The sequence below is a fragment of the Trachymyrmex cornetzi genome, unplaced genomic scaffold (genome assembly GCF_001594075.2).
Source record: "Trachymyrmex cornetzi isolate Tcor2-1 unplaced genomic scaffold, Tcor1.1 scaffold96, whole genome shotgun sequence".
NCBI lineage: Eukaryota > Metazoa > Arthropoda > Insecta > Hymenoptera > Formicidae > Trachymyrmex > Trachymyrmex cornetzi.
The window spans coordinates 298,359-304,183 of NW_017300311.1; positions in this window are offsets into that span (position 1 = coordinate 298,359).

Genomic DNA, 5,825 nt, shown 5'->3' on the forward strand with positions numbered 1-5,825 from the left:
TGTTCAATATTTCGCGCAAGCATAATGGATATACTGCATACATCGTCACAGAATTTAGGTAAAAATGACAAATACGCGAAATGATATGCAAATCCTGGTAAGAAAGACGAATCCCGTCGCTCTCAACCTCGTCTGTGTCGTTCTCGTTTCGTCGTCGTCGTCGCACCTCCAGCATTTCTCAAGCAAGTCATGAAAAAATCGCGATGGTGCCTCTCTCATCTACATATGGTTTTTCCATTAAAGTTGCATCATAAAAATCGGCGTGACGTCTGCGCTTTCATTGTTCACTCGGTACTCCACTTGGACGAGTGAGAAAATCAGCTTATCCAATTTTCTGCGGCGGAAACACGCCAAGAGAAAAATCTTGTAATCGCGTCTCGCATCATATACGTCCGGCGGGTTTCGTTTCCGTTAAAAACGGTGCGCGATGTAGGTATCAGTCATGTTGAAAGCGTAGAAAGTGCAAAGATACGCCAAGATACACACGAGTGTAAGCGTGAACGTAACTTTTCTTAACCGGAACTTTTTTTTAGTGGAGTCTACCCAATTTCGTTAAGATGTCTACAAACGTGGTACCCACATAAAGACGAAATTTACTTTATCTTTGTAGAACGGTGATAGATGCTTGTATACCTTTGTGATATGAAAAGTTGATAAAAGGCAAGAGACAAGATGCAGCTTTGCTTTCCAGACGTTTACTTTTAAAAACACATATTTCTTTAATGTTTTTATAAAAACATAATGCATAGGAAGAACGCGGAGAGATTTTATTAATATGATATGACGAGACATGCAGAATTTTTAAATGGTTCTTAATCAAGATCTTTGCATTGTACATATGATAATTTACTATTGAAACTAATTCAACAAAAGCTATTTAAACAAGAAATATGAAGATTTCAAATTTTTTTATATACGTATGGCTTTGGGTAAAGAGAAAAAGTAACGAGAAGATTTTTAAAAAATTAAATTAGAAATGATAGAATGAAATGAAGAACGGAAAGTAAAAATAAAAGAGCTGATATCTTAAGGGGATCCTAAAGACGATTAGTCGTAGTGTAAGTAGGACTTATAGGCTTTCTAAAATAAGCTATAACCTAAATTTTAAGTCTTAACCGTAAGAAATTGGCCAATCACAATCGGATGTGAGAAGAATAATCTTTTATGATTAGTCAATTTCTTATGGTATAAGACTTAAAGCTATGGTTATGGCTTATTGTAAAAAGTCAATTACATATAGACGATTTACCTATCATTGACGTGTCACTACATTTGTACTACTATATCAATACCTGACGCATATATACATATAAATTGTGATATAACAATAATGTTTTAATTAGACGTTTAAATTCAATTGTAAGAAATCCGCATTGTTTTTTTGTGCAAACTACTAGTCTGTAAACTATACTATTTCATAAGTACGAATTGTACAGTTTTTTGTATGAAGCAAATGTCACGATGTGACAGCTTTAGAACACCATATTGGACTATGAAATGGTAAAGATCTCAATTTCGAAATTTTTTTGTCATTCTCGGCATAAACTCTATCTCACAGACTCGTATTAACGTGCATACTTTAATCCTGGAGAAGCATTTTTGAATCTGTAAAGGAGGAAAAAAGTAGCTAATATATTAAGATAAAAACCGGCTAGAAACACGAACAAATCAACAATTACCTTAAATGGTTCATATTAATTTATTTAACAATACACACTTAATTTAAGAATTTGTAAAAGACCATAACAAAATCTTTTTTCACCTTCAAGACGCAATAAATATTAGTTATATATCATGCTTTTTCGATAAACCTCTCCATTTAAATGAGTAAGTTCTTCATGTTATATATATATGTGTTCATAACAAATTAATTCTTCAATTTTCCATCGTTTGGCGAGGAAAAAAGTAATAATTGTTATACAAAAATTATATGATTTAGTCGGTAATACAGACGGTTTTAGGATCCCTTTAAAAGATTGATATTATTATTTTTAATATTTTTATTAAAAAATGTCTCTCTAACAACACATCAGTATTTTTCAGAAATGATAATACGTAAATACGTTTTGAATGCATTGATTATAATATAATAGTTTAATGCAAATGACAATTACAATTCTTGTTCTTTAATTAAGCTAACTAATAAGTCTCAGAGGAGATTATGTTTCGTTATCAAAACAAAAATATGGTCAACGACGTAGGAAAACACACAAGCGTATTTACGTACGTGGATTAATTAAAATAGAATTATGATACGGACGACACGACGCTCTCCTTAAAACCGCTTTCGAGGAAGCTGTTTCTCAAGGTAAATCCCTATTAAAGTTAATGTGTATGTATGTCTAATTTTTAAAACTTCAAGGTTATCAAATATATTGTGTCTAAATTTTGCATTTTTTTAAACATTTACTTTATGTATTAACAATAACAAGAATATTAAAAAATTCTATGAATAAAATGTTTGAATTGAAATCAAATAATTATAAATAAATTATAATGATTAAGATAAATAGTTTATATAATTGATTTTTAAATATAATAATAATTACTCGTAGAGCTACGGAGCAGGAAGAGCAGGAAATAAATGGTTGCGTATGTGAACTAGGTAAACGTTGCTGTAAAAAGCTCGCATAATTGCGAGGCTCGAGAATACCGCGAATTGTGCGTTATTTGAGGATCTCGATAGGTAATATTAAGATGTGATTTATCTTGATCTTGTCTGGAGTTGCAAGACGCAATTAATCCGCGGGTAGCTCACAGCCATAGAATGACCCTTTGTGTTCTCCAGTAATTAAAATGCCATCGGCTTTATTACGTAATGTGTGGCGCAATTAAGTCATGCGGTGTTGGGCGCGAATAGAGCACAATGATTCGTCGGGGCACAATGGCGGTGTGACCCGATTCTACGAAAATTTCTCCCCTGCAAATGTAGATCGTATAAAATAACATGGGAAATGTCATGAGGATTATACTGCGCGTGCGGCTTAACTGACTATTTAATACAAAAGGTGTAGAACATATGCAGAGTGTGAGTATTTGCGTATGTATACAGGAGATTGGAGGCGTAGTAAACCACACTTTGAATTGTCACACTTTGAAACCACTCTGTGAATTCTCGAATCAATTTGAATTCTATTGTCTATAATCGAGAAGATTAAGATATAATTGAAACAAGAGATGTGCGGAGAAATAAATTGTTGCATAAAATATATAAGTAAATAACAACTGAAAAATGTCGTAAAAGTTGCATAAAATTCGAAGATCGATGAGCTTTAATTTAACGCACGTACAGATAATGCTGTGCTAATGTGCGCTTACAAAAAGTCTCGTAAAGTCTCGAAATACGCTGTGATCATCGCATTATAGCTGAGGCTTTTGCAAAGTTGATGGCATCGGCTGCTGCTGCAATTGTTATTTAAAAAAAATTCCTGGACGTTTACGTAATCACGTATCTCACACTCGCGCCATAAAGCGCGCGCGGGTGCCTGCGATTCCCTGCAGTGATTAAGGCCTGATTTATATCTGTCGTTGACGTAGCCGTGCAATTAATACCAGAAAACAGAAACGGAGGCACCGGACGACAATTGCGGGGCTCGTTCATCACGCGAGGCTCGTTTCACCAAAACGCAATAATTAGTAGAACGTATGTCAGGAGTCCTTACTGACTGCGGCGATACATCTTGTCGTATTCTTCGTTAGTGCCCAACATAGATTTAATTAATTTCCGACTTTCTAGAGAGAGCACTTGGGAAAGCAAGTATAAATAGAAAAAATTTAGTGGGAGAGAGAAGGAGAGATGCTCGCAATTGAATCATGTTTGGTGCAATTATGTATGTTTCCACATAGAATGCACTTCTTTGATACGTTAACACACAATTATTCCTACTCGCATAAATTGGGAAATTACAAACGTCAATTTATGTAGAACAGACACAAGAATGTATATTTATCATGTATGTATTAGTATACGGGAAAGACGATTTGGCTAAAGTATATATAAAAAGCTAGATTATAGATTTGAAATGTGTTTTGTCAAAATGATTAGATATGTAAGAATCTTTCAAACAGGATGAGCAATATGCTGCAAAAAGTTTTGACATTTTAGCATCAGTTTGAGCGCCTTATATAATTAGTTTGATAGTTCAACAAAATTATTTTTAGATCTAGTTAAATTTTTAGATACTTCAGTAAACTATCCTTTTTGTGTTGTCAAATGCTGTGAATGTAATTAGAGGCTAATAATTATGTAAACAATGCCGCCTGTTAACCCATTATTATAACGTAGGAGAATCACGCATACTCAAGGATTATTTACGAAACTTTGATGTAGTAACACCACGTTTTTTTTTACGGACTGAACAAAAGAACTGAGAGATTCAGGTAAGAAGGATAGAGCAGCGAAGAATAACCCTGCTACACGTCGCCAAATCAGGAGATCAAGAACCAATCAGTCGCGATTGGTTGCACGGTCGGCCGCGGGCGGTATTCCCGGGTGATCGGAACCACGTGCCAAATTGCAAATCGATATCTCAATTTGCCTCAGCGTCAGACGCAGGTAGACAAATACCCTCCTAGGATCCTTTTCCCTGGAGAATGTCTCAGTATGCAGCATGCGTCGCTGTCAAAGTTTCGTTATGTCAGGGGTGCACAGTGTACACGTTCGGTGTTATTTTTACTGTCTGCCTCCTGCCGATTTCTATTTATTTTAGATGGAGACAATGAAAACATCGTTTTTGATTCTCGCTCGATATATTGATATGATAATACGATAGTACATATTTTTACGGAGAATCTGATTAACTTGAATTTAATTTAATGAACAAGCAAAATTATCATTTTTACAAGTCTATTTAAATAATTTTGTAAATAATTTCTCTTCAAACTTTATTTGAAACTAAACGAAATTTTATTATTTGCTTTTTTCCAACATAATTCGAGTGAAATCCTTTAATTGTGTATAATGCGAAAATAATTAATTTTTCGATGTTTATCGAGAAAAAATTAATTTCAAGTTGATCAAAACATTTATAAATAAATAATGACTTGTGAAAATGGAAATTATTATGACTTTAATTATAAATTAACTAATGTATTTATATTTTGACCGTATATTTGAAAAACTCAATTAATACTATAATGTAACTGCCTATTACGGTCCGAGCTGAATCTTTGTTGCTTTAAATAATTCAATCTTGAATTACTAATATATCCTATATATGTACTTGCATATATACCATATTGTAGTCTTTTTCAAACTGCGCGCCGAATTGTTTTTCCGGACTAAATAAACGCAATTAAAACTACTCTAGTAATCGCGAATTAAATTGACAAGCAATTTTTAATAATTTGATGCTACCATCAAGCATCGTATATTATAAAGATGTTAATCTATAAAAACTGTTAATAAATTTATTGCGAAAAATATTACCTCGGCCGGGACTTGAACCCGGATCTCTTGTAAACCGTACGAGCGTCCTGAGCCATTAGACTACCGAGGCCTTAGTAATATTCTTCGCAATAATCGGTATACTAAGGAAACAACGTCTTTCTTTCAGGCGACGTAATCTAAACAATGTATTTATATTTTGACCGTATATTTGAAAAACTCAATTAATACTATAATGTAACTGCCTATTACGGTCCAAACTGGATCTTTGTTGCTTTAAATAATTCAATCTTGAATTACTAATATATCCTATATATGTACTTGCATATATACCATATTGTAGTCTTTTTCAAACTGCGCGCCGAATTGTTTTTCCGGACTAAATAAACGCAATTAAAACTACTCTAGTAATCGCGAATTAAATTGACAAGCAATTTTT